Source organism: Zea mays, chromosome 1 (assembly GCF_902167145.1).
Source record: "Zea mays cultivar B73 chromosome 1, Zm-B73-REFERENCE-NAM-5.0, whole genome shotgun sequence".
NCBI lineage: Eukaryota > Viridiplantae > Streptophyta > Magnoliopsida > Poales > Poaceae > Zea > Zea mays.
Genome location: NC_050096.1, coordinates 168,205,155 through 168,227,693, shown reverse-complemented (window position 1 = coordinate 168,227,693; position 22,539 = coordinate 168,205,155). Strand labels below are relative to the sequence as shown.

The 22,539-nt window shown below is 53.9% G+C and overlaps 1 non-coding gene across 1 annotated transcript; it reads right to left on the bottom strand.

Annotated features, from left to right (window-relative positions):
• Positions 1-380: 380 nt before the first annotated feature.
• LOC111590807 (U2 spliceosomal RNA) lies at positions 381-572 on the bottom strand. Its single transcript, XR_004855830.1, has one exon. It is a non-coding gene; the product is annotated as a U2 spliceosomal RNA (small nuclear RNA).
• Positions 573-22,539: the final 21,967 nt, after the last annotated feature.

Sequence of the window (22,539 nt, the reverse complement as noted above, 5' to 3'; positions counted from 1 at the left end):
ACGGTCGGTGGTAAGGCGATTTGGCCGAGGTTGCTATACGACAAAGTTTGCCCGAGCTTAGCCTCGGGCGAGCCGGGGGTGCGCCCGCTGCCTGAGGAGGCCCTCGGGCGAGGCGTGAATCCGTCCGGGACTACTGTTCTTGCCCGAGGCCGGGCTCGGGCGAGACGAGATCGCGTCCCTTGGTAGAGGAGACTTTAACTTTGAGCTGTGCTTACCAGTCTTTACGGTCTGTTTTGAAGATGTTTTCCAGTCATGCTTAGGAGTATTGGGGGTACCCCTAATTACGGTACCCGACAACCCCAGCCTCCCTCTCCCCCATCTCGTTGCATCCCCGTCGCCCCTCCCCCTCACTCGCGTCACCGTTGCCGTCAACCCCCCCCTAGTGTTGTCGCTGCCGACCGCTTACCTCCTCAGGATCGTAGCGATAGCACTGGCTATATGCTAGCACACAATCTTATTTAATACCCATAAAAAATTTAATATCAAAGTGAATATATGGTCCACATATCAGACATCGAACTGATAAGAACAAATATTACATTTTATCTTAGTCAAAAGACCGAAAAAGGTACGAGTTGAAAATGAGTTCGGTCCCCTTTTTTATAGCTCTCTCGGTTGTCTGGCATCCTTCAGCTAACGAGATGGTATTATGTGGGAGCGTTGCACTGCGTGTGGTTCCTTATCGTGTTGGATTTGAGTGGTTCATGGCTCATCTATGGTGTAATAGCTTATTGGACTCGTTGGTAGGCGAGAAGCGGGGACACACCTACACGCTTGGTACGTGACGCATGACACACGAAACTGTGCTCTAAATTAGTGGAGATTGAGATAATAAAATTGTTCATCTCTTTCTATGAGGTTAAGCTTAAATCTTTTAGATTATGCATCTGGACACATAGTTTAAAAAAATGCATCCCGTTAAGGCCTTGTTGGTTTGTGTCAGATTGCACCCGGAATCGTTCCAGCTAAGGGTCTGTTCGTTTCTACCGGAATACACCAAGAATTGTTCCTGTTGATCAAAACTTATACAAATTAAAGAAGCAATCTGGGTAGGAATAATTCCGATTCTCTGTTCCATGTCTACCGAACGGACTCTAATCAAAGTTTATATAAATTAGAGAAACAATCCGTTTAGAAATCGTTCCGACCCACTAATCCGGCACAAACGAACAAGGCCTAAAATTTTTTTGTATCCCCTTGCTCCCATTTTTTTGGTAAAAAAGCAAAGCAAAATACAGCTACGGTACGTTGAGCCTGAGGAGATTCCGATCGACGAGCCGCCCCCAACAAAAAGCCGACAGGATTCTTTAATGTAACTTCCTCGTATATAGCCGTCACCGACCGACTGACTGACGTGTGGGTCCAGCCGTGGCCTGGCTCTGCTTGACAGGGGGCAGTGGAGGTGGAGGCAGCCGTTCGCCACCACATGGCTGGCTGGCTGCCTTTGGACGCGAGGACGGCACTGGAATATCGGTGGAGGGCATCAAGCATATGGCTCCTCGCTCAAAAAAGACAGAGAGAGAGAGAGAGAGAGGTCAAGAACGTGTGCAATAGCCATCACGTGCATGTGTTTCGACAGGTTTCTATTCTCCTCGGGTCCTTTGCTCTTGTTCCAAGGAAGTGTATCTTGCCGTACAAACGAATCTAAAGACAAGTTGGAAGAGAACGGGTCTTTTTTTTGTTCCGTGGAGCAAGGGAAAGGGATCATACTGTATTTTTTTTTCTTCTTTCTTCTTTTTTACATGTGGTACACTACTCAGGGTCCTAGATCGATGATGGGAAAGCTGACTAGTTTGTTTGTTTAGTAGTACGAAGCTATAACATTGTCCTAGGTTGTGCATTCTACAGAGATCACGGTTTCTCATACCAAGTCATTTGGAACCAATCATCTAGTTGGTTCCGCCTTAATCACCTCCCAGCTATTCGTTAGTAATGATGTGCTTGGTTCGGTGTCAACGAAGGATGAGATAGGATTAATCCTGAGTTGATCCCATCCCTTATTTTTTGAGGGATGACCCCATCCAATATTTTTGAAGAATATTCCTTGACCCTGACTCTGTACCTCCAAACCAAATATAGGTCAACTTAAAATGATTCCACCCATCCCTCTTCATCCTTCCTCATCCATCTATCCAAACACTACCTAAGAGTCTCTTATCAGCCCGCGGAGGAGATTTTGATGGTCTAGCAAGATTTTGGAATGAACGAAATAGAGAGACTTTTTTACGCATGATTTGTCAGTCCCTTCAAATCACGTTCCTCGTAAAAAAGATGTGGACCAGTTCAAGCTGGTTTCCGCCCTGGCAGGCTCCTAAGGCCTTGTTCGTTTGTGTTGGATTTGTGGGTCGGAACGATTTCTAGCCAGATTGCTTCTCTAATCTATATAAACCTTGATTAGCTGGAACGATTCCGGGTCGAAGAAGGCCAAGCCGTCAAGCGTAGTCGAGTGTTCTCTTTTTCTTCCTTTTTCTTTTGTGACTATGTTTTCTTTGCCGAGTTGATCCATTGTTTCGAGTTGAACAGAGGTCATTGGTGGTCGGTTGTATTTTGTTTTTTGCTTTGTCCTCCTAAGAAAAATTTCGACAATTCTCTCGCCGTTCAAATAACATGAACGAGAACTACTTGACGAGCTTGAGTCCTTGACCGACGAGCAGGACTGTAGCTCAACGTCGGAGGAGGCCTGGACGCGCCAACCGCTGGAATGCCGGTGGACCGATGGAGGCTAGAGGCGACTCAGGCCAACACCTCGAGACTCGACGCAGGGCGGCATGCACGAACACAGGAGCTCGAGGCTCGACGGAGGAGCCCGCTCGCCGCTCGCCGACTTGCCGCCAAACGCCCACAGGCACTCGGCTAGCGTCGAGGGGAAACAGGAGGCAGATTTGGAAATTTGACCGAGGAAGTGGTAGAGCGGTAGGTCACTTGGAGACATGCCTCACTGAGCGATGGGGCCCATTTGTCAGACAGGGGGAACTGACGGGTTGTGGGACACGGAACTATCGAACGGACCCGGTCCGGTCAGGTTGGTTCGGTTTGAGGTGAATTGAGAGGGAATGGAGCAGATTTGACCGCCTCCCATACAAATTTGTATAGGAGAGGGTTAAATCCCCTCCAATCTCCCTAATCCACTCCTAATCGAACAAACTTTGATGGGGAATGCTTTCTGAAAGTCACTTAGAGGGGGGTGAATAGGCGAAACCTGTAAATTCTAAAGTTTGAACACGAACTTCACCCAGAGTTAGGATTATAAATAAATAATAATGAATACGCAGTGCAGAAGATAGTTCTTCTTGCAATGAGTTGCTCAATCAATGTAAATAACTTTTGGAGCAACCTCAAAAGATTGTGAGCAAGAGAACTTTAGAGAGAGAGAGAGAGGAGAGGAAGAACCAAATTGTGTAAAGATCAACACAAATGAAGACGGCAATTTGTTTCCCGAGGTTCGGTTCCAATGAACCTACTCCCCGTTGAGGAGGCCATGGAGGCCGCGTCTTTTTCAATCCTTTCCCTCTCTCAATCGGTCACTTCGACCGGTTGAGTGCTTCTTCTTAATCTCACGGGTCACAAAGACCCCGCAAGGATCACCACACACTTAGGTGCCTCTTGCTTGCTTTACAAATCACTTAGAGAGTTTAGAAGGAGATGAAGAAAGCACAACCAAGCAACAAGAGCAACGAATGAAACACAAATCACACTCTCTCAAGTCACTAACCACTATTGATCACTTGTCTTAATTGTAGCACTTGAGGAGATTTGAAAGCTTTGAATGTGTCTTGGAATTGATTCTTTGCTCTTGTATTGAATGTGGAGAGTGGAAGGCTTAGATGCTTTGAATGATGGTGGTTGGGGGGGTATTTATAGCCCCAACCACAATTCTAGCAGTTGGTTGTAGCTTTCTGTCGACGGGCACAACGGGCACAACACTATTCATTGTCCGGTGCCTGCCACGTCAGCCGATCGTTGAGGTTTGGAGCAATTGACCGTTGAATTCACCTATCCTTGTGGCGCACCGGACAGTCTGGTGCGACCTGACATCACTGACTGTTTCTGACCTTCTGACGCTTCAGACTGCGGTGGCAGTCGACCATTGTCGAAGTCGACCGTTGCTCTTGTGCTCACCGGATAGTCCGATGACACACCGGACAGTCCGGTGACTTTTAGCCGAGGAGCGCTGCGTTTTCGCGAGAGCGGTCTGTTCGTCGGGCGTGCCAGCCTGGGTACCGGACATGTCACACCCAGATTTAAGGGATAAAGCCAGGTGCGTCTCATATGTGCACCAAATAAGAACAACACATATAATGACCAAGTTGAAAGTCGCCTAGAGGGAGGGGTGATTAGGCAAATCTGAAATTTATAAACTTTAAGCACAACTACAAGCCGGGTTAGCGTTAGAAATATAATCGAGTCCGAAAGAGAGGGCGAAAACAAATCAACCAAAGAAATAGAGCGGATGACACGGTGATTTGTTTTACCGAGGTTCGGTTCTTGCAAACCTACTCCCCGTTGAGGTGGTCACAAAGACCGGGTCTCTTTCAACCATTTCCCTCTCTCAAACGGTCACCTAGACCGAGTGAGCTTTTCTCCTCAATCAACGGGTCACTTAGACCCCTTACAAGGACCACCACAACTTGGTGTCTCTTGCTTGATTACAAGTTGCTTGAGAACAAGAATGGAGGAAGAAGAAAAGCGATCCAAGCGACAAGAACTCAAATGAACAAAATGTCTCTCTCTCACAAGCCACTAAGTCTTTGGAATGAATTTGGGACTTCGAGAGGATTTGATCTTTTGTTTTGTGTCTTGGAGTGAAGTCTAGAGCTCTTGTATTGAATGCAATGGCTGAAAACTTGGATGCCTTGAAGTGTGGTGGTTGGGGGTATTTATAGCCCCACCCACCAAAATGGCCGTTGGGGAGGCTGTCTGTCGATGGCCGCACCGGACAGTCCGGTGTGCCAGCCACGTCAGCCAACCATTAGGGTTCGACCTTTGGAGCTCTGACAGCCTGGGCCACTGGACAGTCCGGTGGTGCACCGAACAGGGACTGTTCACTGTCCGGTGCGCCTTCTGGCGCTGCTCTGACTTCTGCGCGAACTGTTCGCGCACTGTAGCTCACTGTTCACCTTTTGCAGACGACCGTTGGCGCTGTAGCCGTTGCTCCGCATGGCACACCGGACATTCCGGTGAATTATAGCGGAGCGGCATTTCCAGAAACCCAAAGGTGGCGAGTTCGAGTTGATCCACCCTGGTGCACCGGACACTGTCCGGTGGCACACCGGACAGTCCGGTGCGCCAGACCAGGGCAACCTTCGATTTTCTTTTGCTCCTTTCTTTTGAACCCTATCTTGGACTTTATATTGGTTTGTGTTGAACCTTTGGCACCTGTAGAACTTATAATCTAGAGCAAACTAGTTAGTCCAATTATTTGTGTTGGGCAATTCAACCACCAAAATCATTTAGGAAAAGGTTTGACCCTATTTCCCTTTCAATCTCCCCCTTTTTGGTGATTGATACCAACACAAACCAAAGCAAATGTATAAGTGCAGAATTGAACTAGTTTGCATAAGGTAAGTGCAAAGGTTGCTTGGAATTAAACCAATTTAAACTTCCATAGGATATGCATGGATTGCTTTCTTTCTTTTAACATTTTGGACCACTTTTGCACCATTTGTTTTGTTTTTGCAAATGTTTCTTTGGAAATTCTTTTAAAAGTCTTTTTGCAAATAGTCAAAGGTATATGAATAAGATTTCGAGAAGCATTTTCAAGATTTGAAATTTTCTCCCCCTGTTTCAAATGCTTTTCATTTGACTAAACAAACCCCCCCCCCCCCCCTTAATAAAATTCTCCTCTTAGTGTTCAAGAGAGTTTTTACCATTTGAAAGAAGATCAAATATTTTAGATATTAATTTTTGAAAAACTCCTCCTTTAAAATATAGATACCAAATGAGATAGAATTTCTTAGAGGAATACTGTCGGGGACCATAATTAGGGGTACCCTCAAGTCTCCTAATTCTCAGCTCGTAACCCCCATCAGCATAAAGCTGCAAAGGCCTGATGGGTGCGATTAAGTCAGGGATCGGTCCATTCGAGGGACTCGATCACGCCTCGCCCGAGCCTAGCCTCGGACAAGGGCAGCCGACCCCGGAGGATCTCCGTCTCGCCCGAGGCCCCCCTCCAGCGACGAACATACTTCCGGCTCGCCCGAGGCCCTGTCTTCGCCAAGAAGCAACCCTGACCAAATCGCCACGCCAACCGACCAGATCGCAGGAGCATTTAATGCAAAGGTGGCCTGACACCTTTATCCTGACACGCGTCCTCCAGTCGACAGAGCCGAAGTGACCGCAGTCACTTCGCCGCTCCACTGACCGGCCTGATAGAAGGACAGCGCCGCCTGCGCCGCTCCGACTGCTGTGCCGCTCGACAGAGTGAGGCTGACAGGCAGTCAGGCCCGACCTCAGGCACCATAGGAAGCTCCGCTTCGCCCGACCCAGGGCTCGGTCTCGGGCTCAGCCCCGGAAGACGGCAAACTCCGCTCCGCCCGACCTAGGGCTCGGACTCGGGCTTAGCCCCGAAAGACGGTGAACTCCGCTCCGCCCGACCCAGGGCTCGGACTCGGGCTCAGCCCCAGAAGACGGCGAACTCCGCTCCGCCCGACCCAGGGCTCGGACTTGGGCTCAGCCCCAGAAGACGACGAACTCCGCTCCGCCCAACCCAAGGCTCGGACTTGGGCTCAGCCCCAGAAGACGACGAACTCCGCTTTGCCCGACCCCAGGGCTCGGACTCAGCCCTGGCCTCAGCCGACGGTCTCCGCCTCGCCCGACCCAGGGGCTCGGACTCGACCACGGCCACGGAAGACAGACTCGACCTCGACCTCGGAGGAGCCTCCACATCGCCCAACCTAGGGCGCGGACCGACCACGTCGACAGGAGGCGCCATCATTACCCTACCCCAAGCTGACTCAGGCTACGGGGAACAAGACCGGCGTCCCATCTGGCTCGCTCCGCCAGATAGGCAATGATGGCGCCCCGCACGCTCTGTGACGGCGGCGGCTCTCAGCACCCTTACGGAAGCAAGAGGACGTCAGCAAGGACTCGACATATAATATCCCAAAAAAAATGTTGACCAAAAGTTAATATTTGGTGCGTGGATGAGGTAAAGGGTTGTGGGCCATTGGATGCAAAGATAGAAGTCATCTGAGGCGTCGTTTCTTTCTCCCACAAAAACCCTAGGTGGCCACCCCTTTTTTTCCCTTCACAACCCCCTCTTGGCCGCCACCCCCTTTCTCCCCCTTGGCTGGCCGCCCCCTCCCCCTATGGCAGCCATCCTCCATTGCTTCCTCCCCCAAGATCTCCCCCCTACGCAGCAAGGATCGAGAAGAGGAGGAGCACGTTGAATTGAAGAGGAAGAGAGGATCAAGGAGGTGTTCTTCCCCATCTCTTCTTGCATATTTTCTTGGGGAAACCCTAGGTATGGATGGGATCCTTGTTCCTCCTTGTAATTATGTGCTTTTGGAGGTGGTGGATCATGGGGATTAAAGGATTAGAGGTTGTATTAGATGTGGGGTTAGGTTTTGATCTCGAATTTAGTTTTCTGCAGCATGAAAGATTCGACAGTTTCTGTTCATACCAGTTTTCTGTGATCTTAGTAGCCTCAAAAAAATAAAAAGTCTATATATGAGTCGTAGATAATTTGTAGATCTTTCCGTGGCCGCGAAGAACACCTCAATCGGACATCAGAACAGAAAGTTATGACAGTTTGATTATAGCAGTTTTTCAGTCTCATAATTCTGTGCAGAATCTGTTCTCTTAAGAGTTAGGCAATTTTATCAACATAATTAAACTGTGGGTTGGTAAAAAAAGTTGTAGATAATTTCATAAGCTTTCCAGATTGTTAAAGAGTGCATTCATATTATTTGTGAAACTCCAGTTATGTTTGTTTTACTGTAGCTGTTCCTGTTTGCCTGACAAAAATGAGTGGGTCTGTTCACTGGTGGGTTTCATCTAGTAAATGGCCGAATTGGCTCTTCCAACTATGGAGACTTTTGTAGAGGGATAAAAGTTCTTACTTCCAGCAGAATTTCATAATTTTTGGTTTAGTAGTTTGGGAGATATCGAATTTTAAAGTGAACCATACTGCTGTCTAAAACAGATTCAGTCAGTTATCTTGTGAGATGTTTTAGAACTTGTAGATGGCAGAATTTAATTATCCATTGAATACTGAAGTTGTAGAGTATTTTGTGTAGATACTCCTAGAGTATTTGTTTGATATCACCGCTGTTTTAATTTTAAAGATACAAAATTAACAAACAGCGCTGCTGCTGTATGGCATGTGGTTCAGGGTGGGAGTCTTTCCACTGGGTCTTGGTTTCAAGTGTAGGAGTGTTTTGTTGATTGATGGCAAATGTTTGTGAAATAATTGTACTAAGTTTTATGCCCGCTAGCAGGTGGCTACACTCCAGATCATGTCTAGTACATTTCTTCTTCTTCGATGAAGGCAAGTGAATGTAGCGGTGGTTGCTTCCGTTCTGACCTGTTATTTCTATTGCCTACACTCTAATATTCAGAAGTATTGGATTCTTTCATAATTGGACTCTATGGTGATGCTTTACTTGCTTGCATTATACTGATGCTCAATCATATATTGATGATGATTATGATTCGAGTATGATTCATGAGATTAATTCACACCCCTGAAGGTAAATGAAGTATTATTTGAGGTTGGTATTGTATCTGAAGGTAAATAAAGTATTATTTGAGGTTTGTATTGTATCTGAATGAAGTGAAGGTTATTGATAAATGCAGCATGCCATATACATTGCATGACTCATTTGCATCTGAAGTTTTGTCGTGACCTATGGTCCGACCGTACCGGTACAATTTAGCATCGTACGTTGCCCGAGGAGGGGTACGATGCGGCTTCATACCCTTAGAGGTATGAAGGCAGAGGACATATGCATTGCATTCATTGAAGTGATATTTGCAGATGATGTGGTTTTATACTCTCAGAGGTATGAAGATAGAGTACCTACACATTGCATTCCTATGCATACATTGAAGTGATATTTGCAGGTATTGTTGACGCGGGGAGGTGTTATAGAACCTATTGTGGTTGTTCGAGGAAATGAGATGATATTGGTTATATTGGGACTACTAAGTTCTATATCTACAAGTATTTCTGATCTTGATTGTGATTCTTTTAAAATGTTGATTAATTCAATTTTGTGGTTTAAATATCTCGTCAGAACAATTAGCTTGCTGAGATGTTTCATCTCACTCTTGCATTACTCAATGCAGGTGCTTGTTGCTCATCAAGGGGAGTGGGAAGTAGCAGCACATCCACCTTCACTCTCATAATAATGCTGCCCAGACACAGTCATGATTTAATTAGAAACTTCTTGTCAAAGGATGTTTGTTTTTAACTAGTCGTGCGCACTGATTAATTCAGTTCATGTTGTTATGGTTGTCTTCCCATTGCTAGCAGATTATTAATGTCTTTTATGTTTTCTTATCGATGTCTATTTATACTTTGTTGCATCCCCGTTTATGCAATTTTCAAAGGAGATGATGTCGAAATTTTATATATGAATGTTAGATGTGTAGTTTAGTAGCATTCTGGGGTGTTTGTGGATCCCGGGGTGTTACAGTTGGTATCAGAACTTAGGCTTTAGATTCTTGGCAATTTGAAGATAAATTTGACACACTTGCACATATAGGAAGGGTATGGGTTCAAATATCTTTGATATATATTAATGTCTTTGGAGTGCAGATGACAATAATTTCACCCCTCCCTATTCCTTTACGGTGATGTGGTAAGTCGTTTATGACTTAATGCCTAATAATTTATCTCTAAATCTTTATATTGTTTTATTAATGCGATTGATATCGCTGGTCTTTTGAGAGATTGAAGTTGTTATTATGCTTGTGATATACAAGTATGTCTATGTTGTTTACACCATGTTTTCCATGGTTGAGTTTTATTACAATAATATTGTTATATATGCTTGATTGAGGATGTTTCTAAGAGGAGTGTGAATTGCGTGTTTTGGGTTAGAAGGTAACCATCAATTTGAATTTAAGTTGTTGAGCGGTTGGTGGATAGTTCCAACTATCTTTGCAAAGAATGATTGTTTATGTCGAGAAACCAGTTCTGAAAGAAATGAATGTTGGTACTTTTATATGAATTTTGGGGGAAGTCTTTACCTAGCTAGAATGGCTTACATGTCTCTCTTCTATTGTGTGTTTTAGTAGCCACAAAGCCTAGATGTGGTTTAAAGTGGTTGCATGTTAGTCATGCTAGTTGTAGAATAAACCTTTGATTTTCTGGATCCATTGATTATGTATTAATATATGGAGGATCAGATGGTTCTCTCTCCGATGCATGCTTGTGGAGCCATTGTTGGACCACCTATCTATTGGTTTGAATGAAGCCAGTGCCTAGCCTAGAGTTTGTTGTGTGTGGTTAGTCACCTATTCGTAAATGATGTGGTTTTTACATCAGCTTGAGATGTTTGTCAAATGTGTGAAGGATTACGGGGTTATTATTGACCTTGTATGTCTGGTACTTTGAGTGCATCGTATGATAGAATGAAATGTAAGTTTATGAACTACAGTAGATGAAGACTTATATTATGTATAGGTTAACCTTACTAGTTCGGATATTTTTCTTAGTTGAGTTGTTGGATGAAGTATAGTGACATTGGTTAACCAAGTATTGTGTTGTTATGGTTGTCTTCCCATTGCTAGCAGATTATTAATGTCTTTTATGTTTTCTTATCATGATATCTATTTATACTTTGTTGCATCCCCGTTTATGCAATTTTCAAAGGAGATGATGTCGAAATTTTATATATGAATGTTAGATGTGTAGTTTAGTAGCATTCTGGGGTGTTTGTGGATCCCGGGGTGTTACACGACAGCCCCGACAGCTGTCCTTCCGCCAGGCTCCAGTGCTCCTCCGACGGCCACGACACCGCACGAACTGAGTGCCAAAACCTCTCCGGCTGCCACGACGGCCTGTACTTAGGGCGCTAGCTCTCCTCCGCTAGACATGTAGCACTCTGCTACACCCCCATTGTACACCTGGATCCTCTCCCTACGCCTATAAAAGGAAGGACCAGGGCCCTCTTACAGAGGGTGGGCCGCGCGGGGAAGAGGACGGGACAGGCGCTCACGTGAGGCCGCTCGCTCCCCCTCCCGCGTGGACGCTTGTAACCCCCTACTGCAAGCGCACCCGACCTGGGCCCGGGACGAACACGAAGGCCGCGGGATTTCCACCTCTCTCACGCCCGTCTCGGGCTGCCTTTCTTCTCCCCTTCACGCTCGGCCTCGCGCCGACCCATCTGGGATGGGGCACGCGACGCCATTTCACTCGTCGGCCTAGGGACCCCCCCGGTCTCGAAACGCCGACAGTTGGCGCGCCAGATAGGGGCCTGCTGCGTGTTGACGAACAGCTTCCCGCCAAGCTCCAGATGGGCAGTCTCCAGCAACCTTTCCAGCCCGGGACGATGCTCCGTTTCGGGAGTCTTGGGTTCATGTCCCTCGACGGCAGCTACGACATGATACTCCTTCCCCCGCCGTGCGACAGCGACAATGGCGGCCGACAGCCCGCCCGCCGGCGGCGGAATCGACGACGTCTTCCCCGCGTGGTGGAAGAACAACATTCAAGCTCACCCCGCCCTCTCCCCCGCCGACGGAGGAGGAGGCGGGGCAACCAAGGCCAAGCAGGAGGCGGCCCCTCATCGGCTGTCGAGCAAGTCGACGGCGCCGACGCCCCAACGGGGGGCGCGTCAGGCATCGACCTCGCGTTTGAGACGAAGACGAGCGCCGTCTCCCCGCAACACGCCAATTCCGAGCAAACGGACGACGCCAGCACGCTCGCGAAAGGCTTGCTGGGCGTCACCCTCGTGCCTGAGACGACGGTGCAGTCAGTCCCTGACGTGACTTCATCACCGCCTGTCGACCAAGAGGTACCGACCGATTCCCATCTCACGCCCCTTGGATTCAGCCTCGACCCGCCAAGCAGCTTCGCTTCGGCGGACGCTCTCGTAGAGGCGAGTCCAAACCCTCTGGGGTATCGTATGCGGTCACCCTGGGACTGGCTGACGGACGTCTCGACCTACGGGCCCTCAGGGTCCGAGGAAGATGACGAGCCCGACTTCTATTGGGATTTCTCCGGACTTGGAAACCCCAGTGCCATGCGGGACTTCATGACCGCATGCGACTACTTCCTTTCCGACTGTTCCGATGGTAGCCGCAGCCTCGGCGACGAGGACTGCGGCCTAAGTCGTGAATGTTTCCTCGTCGATCTAGGGGGTCCCTTCGAAGGCAACCATCTCGGTATGCCGGAGAACGGTGATCTCCCTAGGCCTGTGCCTCGCATTGACATCCTACGGGAGCTAGCTGTGGTCCCCGTTCAGGCGGGGGGTCATGACCCACAGCTTGAGCAAATCCGCGGGGTGCAGGCCAGGCTCGACGAGGGAGTAGGAGCACTTGAGCCGATCCGCCGGGACGTCGGGCAGGAATGGGCGGTCCAGCCTCCGGCCGGAGAAATGCGTCATCTACCCCAGGGTATCCAGCACCGCATCGCCGACGATGTCAGGGTAAGGCCGCCACCCGCTTCCAGTGGGGTCGGCCAAAACCTGGCTGCAGCGGCAATGCTTCTCCGCGTGATGCCGGAGCCATCAACCACCGAGGGGCGGCGAATCTAGGGAGAGCTCAAAAATCTCCTGGAGGGCGCCGCGGTCCGACGGGCCGAAAGCTCCGCCTCCCGAAGGCAGGGGTACCCCTCGGAACATCGCGCCGCGACTTCCCGATACATGCGGGAAGCCTCGGTCTACACCGGGCGCACGCGCAACACAGCGCCTGCGGCCCCGGGACGCCTCGGCAACGAGCACCATCACCACGACCGTCGGGCCCACCTCGATGAGAGGGTGCGCCGAGGCTACCACCCCAGGTGTGGGGGACGCTACGACAACGGGGAGGATCCGAGTCCCTCGCCCGAACCACCCGGTCCGCAGGCTTTCAGCCGCGCCATACGACGGGCGCCGTTCCCGACCCGGTTCCGACCCCCGACTACTATCACAAAGTACTCGGGGGAGACGAGACTGGAACTGTGGCTCGCGGACTGCCGGCTGGCCTGCCAACTGGGTGGAACGGACGATGACAACCTCATCATCCGCAACCTCCCCCTGTTCCTCTCCGACACCGCTCGCGCCTGGTTGGAGCACCTGCCTCCGGGGCAGATCTCCAACTGGGATGACTTGGTCCAAGCCTTCGCCAGCAGTTTCCAGGGCACGTACGTGCGCCCTGGAAACTCCTGGGACCTCCGAAGCTGCCGGCAGCAGCCGGGAGAGTCTCTCCGGGACTACATCCGGCGATTCTCGAAGCAGCGCACCGAGCTGCCCAACATCACCGACTCGGATGTCATCGGCGCGTTCCTCGCTGGCACCACCTGCCGCGACCTGGTGAGCAAGCTGGGTCGCAAGACCCCCACCAGGGCGAGCGAGTTGATGGACATCGCCACCAAGTTCGCCTCTGGCCAAGAGGCGGTTGAGGCCATCTTCCGGAAGGACAAGCAGCCCCAGGGCCGCCCACCGGAAGATGCCCCCGAGGCGTCAACTCAGCGCGGCGCCAAGAAGAAGGGCAAGAAGAAGTCGCAAGCGAAACGCGACGCCACCGACGCGGACCTTGTCGCCGCCGCCGAGTACAAGAACCCTCGGAAACCCCCCGGAGGTGCCAACCTCTTTGACAAGATGCTCAGGGAGCCATGCCCCTATCATCAGGGGCCCGTCAAGCACACCCTTGAGGAGTGCGCCATGCTTCGGAGCCACTTCCACAAGGCCGGGCCACCCGCGGAGGGTGGCAGGGCTCGCGACGACGACAAGAAGGAAGATCCCCAGGCAGGAGAGTTCCCCGAGGTCCGCGATTGCTTCATGATCTACGGTGGGCAAGCGACGAACGCCTCGGCTCGACACCGCAAGCAAGAGCGTCGAGAGGTCTGTTCGGTGAAGGTGGCGGCGCCAGCCTACCTAGACTGGTCCGACAAGCCCATCACCTTCGACCAAGCCGACCACCCCGACCACGTGCCGAGCCCGGGGAAATACCCGCTCGTCGTCGACCCCATCATCGGCGACGTCAGGCTCACCAAGGTCCTCATGGACGGAGGCAGCAGCCTCAACATCATCTACGCCGAGACCCTCGGGCTCCTGCATGTCGATCTGTCCTCGGTCCGGGCAGGCGCTGCGCCTTTCCACGGGATCATCCTCGGGAAGCGCGTCCAGCCCCTCGGACAACTCGACCTTCCCGTCTGCTTTGGGACGCCCTCCAACTTCCGAAGGGAGACCCTCACGTTTGAGGTGGTCGGGTTCCGAGGAACCTACCACGCGGTACTGGGGAGGTCATGCTACGCGAAGTTCATGGCCGTCCCCAACTACACCTACCTCAAGCTCAAGATGTCGGGCCCCAACGGGGTCATCACCGTCGGCCCCACGTACAAACACGCGTTCGAATGCGACATGGAGTGCGTGGAGTACGCCGAGGCCCTCGCCGAGTCCGAGGCCCTCATCGTCGACCTGGAAAGCCTCTCTAAGGAGGTGCCAGACGTGAAGCGACACGCCGGCAACTTCGAGCCAGCGGAGACGGTTAAGTCCGTCCCCCTCGACCCCAGCAGCGACGCCTCCAAGCAGATCCGGATCGGCTCCAAGCTCGATCCCAAATAGGAAGTAGTGCTCGTCGACTTTCTCCGCGCAAACGCCGACGTTTTCGCGTGGAGTCCCTCGGACATGCCCGACATACCGAGGGATGTCGCCGAGCACTCGCTGGACATCCAAGCCGGAGCCCGACCCGTCAAGCAGGCTCTGCACCGATTCGACGAAGAAAAGCGCAGAGCCATAGGCGAGGAGATCCACAAGCTAATGGCGGCAGGGTTCATCAAAGAGGTATTCCATCCCGAATGGCTTGCCAACCCTGTGCTTGTGAGAAAGAAAGGAGGGAAATGGCGGATGTGTGTAGACTACACTGGTCTAAACAAAGCATGTCCGAAGGTTCCCTACCCTCTGCCTCACATCGATCAAATCGTGGATTCCACTGCTGGGTGCGAAACCCTATCTTTCCTCGATGCCTATTCAGGGTATCACCAAATCAGGATGAAAGAGTCCGACCAGCTCGTGACTTCTTTTATCACACCCTTCGGCATGTACTGCTATGTCACCATGCCGTTCGGCTTGAGGAATGCGGGCGCGACGTACCAGCGGTGCATGAACCATGTGTTCGGCAAACACATTGGCCAGACGGTCGAGGCCTACGTCGATGACATCGTAGTCAAGACGAGGAAAGCCTCCGACCTCCTTTCCGACCTTGAAGTGACATTCCGGTGTCTCAAGGCGAAAGGCGTGAAGCTCAATCCCGAAAAGTGTGTCTTCGGGGTGCCCTGAGGCATGCTCTTAGGGTTCATCGTCTCCGAGCGGGGCATCGAAGCCAACCCGGAGAAGATCGCAGCCATCACCAGCATGGGGCCCATCAAGGACATGAAAGGCGTACAGAGAGTCATGGGATGTCTTGCGGCTCTGAGCCGCTTCATCTCGTGCCTCGGCGAAAGAGGCCTGCCTCTGTACCGCCTCTTAAGGAAGGCCGAGTGCTTCACTTGGACCCCTGAGGCCGAGGAAGCCCTCGGGAACCTGAAGGCGCTCCTCACGAATGCGCCCATCTTGGTGCCCCCCACTGCCGGAGAAGCCCTCTTGATCTACGTCGCCGCGACCGCTCAGGTGGTTAGCGCCACGATTGTGGTTGAGAGACGAGAAGAGGGGCATACATTGCCCGTCCAGAGGCCAGTCTACTTCATCAGCGAGGTACTGTCCGAGACCAAGATTCGCTACCCACAAGTTTAGAAGCTGCTGTACGCGGTGATCCTGACGTGGCGGAAGTTGCGACACTACTTCAAGTCTCATCCGGTAACTGTGGTGTCATCCTTCCCCCTGGGGGAGATCATCCAGTGCCGAGAGGCCTCGGGTAGGATTGCAAAGTGGGCGGTGGAAATTATGGGCGAAACAATCTCGTTCGCCCCTCGGAAGGCCATCAAGTCCTAGGTCTTGGCGGACTTCGTGGCTGAATGGGTCGACACCCAGCTCCCAACAGATCCGATCCAGCCGGAACTCTAGACCATGTTCTTCGACGGGTCACTGATGAAGACCGGAGCGGGCGCAGGCCTGCTCTTCACCTCGCCCATCGGAAAGCATCTACGCTACGTGCTACGCCTCCACTTCCCGGCGTCCAACAATGTGGCTGAGTACGAGGCCCTGGTCAATGGGTTGCGCATCGCCATCGAGTTAGGGGTCCGACGCCTCGACGCTCGCGGTGACTCGCAGCTCGTCATCGACCAAGTCATGAAGAACTCCCACTGCCGCGACCCAAAGATGGAGGCCTACTGCGATGAGGTTCGGCGCTTGGAAGACAAATTCTACGAGCTCGAGCTCAACCACATCGCCCGGCGCTACAACGAGACTGCGGACGAGTTGGCTAAAATAGCCTCGGGGCGAACAACGGTTTCCCTGGACGTCTTCTCTCGAGACCTGCATCAACCCTCCGTCAAGATCGACGACACGCCCGAGCCCGAGGCACCCTCGGCCCAGCCTGAGGTACCCTCGGCTCAGTCCGAGGCACCCTCGGCTCGGCCCGAGGCATCCTCGGTTCAGCCCGAGGTACCCTCGGCCCCCGAGGGCGAGACACTGCGCGTCGAGGAGGAGCGAAGCGGGGTCACGCCTAATCAAAACTGGCGGACCCCGTACCTGAAATATCTCCACCGAGGAGAGCTACCCCTCGACCGAGCCGAGGCTCGGCGGTTGGCGCGACGCGCCAAGTCGTTCGTCTTGCTGGGAGATGGGAAGGAGCTCTACCACCGCAGCCCCTCGGGCATCCTCCAGCGATGCATTTCCATCGCCGAAGGTCAGGAACTCCTACGAGAGATACACTCGGGGGCTTGCGGCCACCACGCAGCACCTCGAGCCCTTGTCGGAAATGCTTTCCGGCAAGGTTTCTACTGGCCGACGGTGGTGGCCGACGCCACTAGAATTGTCCGCACCTGCGAAGGGTGTTAGTTCTACGCAAGGCAGACCCACCTGCCTGCTCAGGTTCTGCAGACCATACCCATCACCTGGCCTTTTGCTGTGTGGGGTCTGGACCTCGTCGGCCCCTTGCAGAAGGCACCCGGGGGCTACACGCACCTGTTGGTCGCCATCGACAAATTCTCCAAGTGGATCGAGGTCTGACCCCTAAACAGCATCAGGTCCGAGCAGGCGGTGGCGTTCTTCACCAACATCATCCATCGTTTCGGGGTCCCAAACTTCATCATCACCGACAACGGCACCTAGTTCACCGGCAGAAAGTTCCTGGACTTCTGCGAGGATCACCACATCCGGGTGGACTGGGCCGCCGTGGCTCACCCCATGACGAATGGGCAAGTAGAGCGTGCCAACGGCATGATTCTACAAGGACTCAATCCTCGGATCTACAACGACCTCAACAAGTTCGGCAAGCGATGGATGAACGAACTCCCCTCGGTGGTCTGGAGTCTGAGGACAACACCGAGCCGAGCCACGGGCTTCACGCCGTTCTTTCTAGTCTATGGGGCCAAGGCCATCTTGCCCATAGACTTAGAATACGGTTCCCCGAGGACGAGGGCCTATGCTGACCAAAGCAACCAGGCTAATTGAGAAGACTCGCTGGACCAGCTGGAAGAGGCTCGGGACATGGCCTTGCTACACTCGGCGCGGTACCAGCAGTCCCTGCGACGCTACCACGCCCGAGGGGTCCGGTCCTGAGACCTCCAGGTGGGCGACCTGGTGCTTCGGCTGCGGCAAGACGCCCGAGGGCGGCACAAGCTCACGCCTCCCTGGGAAGGACCGTTCGTCATCGCCAAAGTTCTGAAGCCCGGAACGTACAAGCTGGCCAACAGTCAAGGCGAGGTCTACAGCAACGCTTGGAACATCCAACAACTACGTTGCTTCTACCCTTAAGATGTTTTCAAGTTGTTCATATACCTCGCTTCCACGCAAAGTTTAGTCATCAAGGAAGGGTCAGCCTTGCCTCGGCAAAGCCCGACCCTCCCTCGGGGGCTAAAAGGGGGGAACCCCCTCTGCGTCGAAATTTTCCTCGAAAAAGATCCTTTCTGCCAGAATGTCTTTCGTGCTTTTCGACTACTTCGAAAGTGGATCCTGAAAACGATGGAGTACACGTAAGCAGCCAAGGCTGACCGAGCCGAGGGACTCCTACGCCTCTAGGATACGGATACCTCACTCATCACCTTCTGCGATAAGTAACTCACGTTCGGATAAGTGATTCCGCGGACCGAACAAGTCTTCACGTTCGAAAGCTCCTCTGCCGAAGCGATTCTTCGAGCCTTCTCGACTGCGTCGGTGACAGAACCTTATGGACGATTAAGAGTGCGCGTAAGCGGCAAGGCCGACCGAGCCGAGGGATTCCTACGCCTCTGGGATACGGATACCTCACTCATCACCTTCCGTGAGAAGCAAATCTCGCTCACACAGACAATTCTGTTACCGACGAAAAAGTCCAGATACTCGAAAAAAGAGGAAAAGAAACGCAGCTTTACAACACGGCGAGGGTGTGTTTGGGCCTCGACGGCCGCAGAAAACACACGCTACAAGATAATCCGATCCTGCAGGCTCGGATCTTGACGGTTGAAGGGAACAGCAGCACCCTCGGCGTCAACTACACCTTCGGCGAGGTCCGACCTAGCCTCCGATGGCGACACGGTCCGAGGGTCTCCACTATGAAGGACGACTTCATCATCACGCCTGGGCTATCGCCGCTCGGTTCTCCTCCAAGAATCCGGCTCGAGCAGGCGGCTCGGCTGGTCACCCCGAGGCCTCGGCCAGCTGTCCCCCGAAGACATCAGCCCGACCCGAGGCCTCGGCAGATCAACTCCAGCGTCGGTCCCGCTAACGGATGACCCGGTCAGGCTCCGGCCGACCAAGTCTTCTTTTCGAGCCAACTCTGCCTCTGTCCGTGCTGACACCGCTACCCCTGGCTTCGGCTCATCGAAGAGCGGCCGAGGGGTTCCTTTAACTAAGCAAGAGAAGCCTCGGACAGCAAGGCCGACCGAGCCGAGGGACTCCTACGCCTCCGGGATATGGATACCTCACTCGTCACCTTTGCACGGGGCGACTCACGCTTGGTGAAGCGGTTCAGACAACCAACAGGCGAGTCTTAGTGCTTGAAAATGAGGAAAAAACACGGCTCTGCGCCAAAAATACATACATGTTCAGGCCTCGACAGCCACAATGAACAAAAACACTGGCATTCAAGGTGCCATTACAAACGGAACTCCGGTTCTGTCCCCGCGGGTATTAACAACCTCCACACCGGGGAGCCTGCGGGGCGACGAGTTCCGGGCGACTCGCCAGCGACCTCTGCAGCAGCAGTCATGGTCCCAGGACGGATGCGGCCACCGGAAGGCTCTCGTTCGCATTCCCGTTCAAGGGACGCGAACCAGCCATCAAAGCCAAAGAGCGGGCCGCTCCAAAGCGCACCGGCAGGTCCTCGCTCCCGTCCTCGCCACGAAAGCGAGGAAGAGAGCGGAATGTTGCATCCTAGCTGGGCATCAACAGTTCGCCTTCCCCGGCATGGCTGGAGGACGCCTCCTCCGCAGAGCCGGAGGATGGTTTCCACCACCAGAAGCTGGAAGAGGAGGTGGCCAGCCGACCCGCGCGGGAGGTAGAGCCCCGGCTCGCCTCGCTCTCCGCCCCAGCAAGGATGATGAACATCCTTGAAGCTGAGGGCGGGACCGAGATCACAGCCCGGCTTGCTTCTCCCCATCCAGGGGCTGGTGGTCACCGTCTTGGGTGACCGCCGGCGGAGGGGTGCAGCCGGGCTGCATGATGAAAATCCTTGAAGCCGAACGATGGCTAAAAGGTACCGACTCCCACGGAGTTGCGTTCCTCCAACGACAAGGCGAAAGGACTGCGGGCATCCCCCATCCGGGGGCTCGGAAGGTGGAAAGACACGATGCATCAGGGAGCGCGAAGACATGGTCGCCTTTCAAGGGGGTCACCCTCCTTTTAAAGGCGACTCTCCCTACTTGCGTCCCCAGCCGTCGTGGGCTGAGTCTTCTCCAACACGCTCCAAGGTCCTCCCCCTACGGCGTGGGGGCTGGGTCCCACACGTCATGCAAGCCGGCCCAGAGCAGAAGAAGCCAAATCGCCGCGCGCGGTGCATGCAACCGCCTAGCGGTTACAAGCAGTTCTCCACTTTTGCCCAGACCAGCGGGCGAAAGGGCGGGCAGCCATGCAGGCGGCATGCAACCGCGCCAAGTGGGCGCACCTCTCCGACTTCCAACGCGCCCAGCATGGAAGCCCACGCCCACGCGTCATGCAACCGGCGCGCCGGTCGCTACGTGCAAGCAACTGCACCGCCACTCGCACCACTGCCACGCCTCCTCGACTGCGGAACCAGTACCGCGACTCGAGGCAACCCTGCGTACGACCCAGCAGTGCCAGCCAGGCGCGACGGTCAATGCGGCCAAAAACGGGCCGGCAGTGATGGCGGTGGCAGGCGGGCGGGAGCGGCAGTCACGTCGTCAGCCAAGCTTACGTCCCATCCTGGGGCAGTGAGAGAGCCCTCTCTCACGGCGTGAAGACGACGCGCCCGTGTTCCGTTCCTCGAACGGCTCGCGCACGCGCAACGGCCGCCCCGCGAAGCACTCGCCCCGTCGCATTAACTCCGCGGCGGGACAGGCGGCGTCTCTGGCAGGGGAAGCGAGCGACGCTTCGCCTTCGCCATAATGACCGCGTCAAAAAAAAGGTACGCCGCGTCATTCGATTTCGTGTCCTTTTCCTTTTCCTCTTTCTCTCTCTTACAATAGGGACCGGGGAAGGGGGATACCCCGAAAAGGACCCTTCTCCGTGAAAGAACTAGGCTCCGAGCCTCCCTACTGATCAGAGGTTCAAAGGCTGGCCCCTCGGAGGGGTTCAACAGCCGCCTCAGAGCACGTGGGCTCCACACCCACTACTGGTCAGAGGTTCGAAGGCCGGCCCCTCGGAAGGGTTCAACGGCTGCCTCAGGCCACTCGGGCTCCGCGCCCACTACTGATCAGGGGTTCGTAGGCTGGCCCTCGAAGGGTTCACAGCCGCCTCAAACACAGAGCGAGGGATGACCATGGGTACGTTCGATACATAACCAAGGCTCGGGCTACGCTCCCGAGGTACCCTAGGACATTTCCGAGACCAGCGGGAACGATCTTGTAACGGAATCCCATCAGAGGGAGGCATCGAGCCCTCGGACCCCGTTGACAGGGGACCGGGTCCGGCAGATCACCCACAGGTACTTTTGGGCGCGCCTCTGGGCCTCTAGCCGACCCCTAACAAATGGGGCATGGACGTCCGCTCGGATTACCCGCCAGCAGCTCACTGGAGACACCATGTTCGGTGCCCACCGAGGGCAACATGGCGCTTTCCCCCCTCCTTGCGGAAAGGCGACGCAGGGGCGTATGTAAAAAAGTCGAGTCTGTCCCTGATCGTCCTCTCGCCCTGTGCAGAGGCTCGAGGGCTGCTCTCGCAAACCCGGCTCCGGCCAAACCGTTGACAGCGTCAACATACCAGCCCGAGAACTTGGAACCCGACCGTGCACCCGGGCTACGGCCAGCTCGCAATGGGAACGACCAGACCAGTCGAAGCATTACACGAGGTCTTAATGCCTCGGGGGCTCAGGGCTCGGACTCGGGCTCAGCCCCAGAAGACGGCGAACTCCGCTCCGCCCGACCCAGGGCTCGGACTTGGGCTCAGCCCCAGAAGACGACGAACTCCGCTCCGCCCAACCCAAGGCTCGGACTTGGGCTCAGCCCCAGAAGACGACGAACTCCGCTTTGCCCGACCCCAGGGCTCGGACTCAGCCCTGGCCTCAGCCGACGGTCTCCGCCTCGCCCGACCCAGGGGCTCGGACTCGACCACGGCCACGGAAGACAGACTCGACCTTGACCTCGGAGGAGCCTCCACATCGCCCAACCTAGGGCGCGGACCGACCACGTCGACAGGAGGCGCCATCATTACCCTACCCCAAGCTGACTCAGGCTACGGGGAACAAGACCGGCGTCCCATCTGGCTCGCTCCGCCAGATAGGCAATGATGGCGCCCCGGACGCTCTGTGACGGCGGCGGCTCTCAGCCCCCTTACGGAAGCAAGAGGACGTCAGCAAGGACTCGACAGCCCCGACAGTTGTCCTTCCACCTGGCTCCAGCGCTCCTCCGATGGCCACGACACCACACGAACTGGGTGCCAAAACCTCTCCGGCTGCCACGACGGCATGTACTTGGGGCGCTAGCTCTCCTCCGCTAGACACGTAGCACTCTCCTACACCCCCCATTGTACACCTGGATCCTCTACTTACGCCTATAAAAGGAAGGACCAGGGCCCTCTTACAGAGGGTGGGCCGTGCGGGGAAGAGGACGGGACAGGCGCTCGCGTGAGGCCGCTCGCTCCCCCTCCCGCTTGGACGCTTGTAACCCCCTACTGCAAGCGCACCCGACCTGGGCGCGGG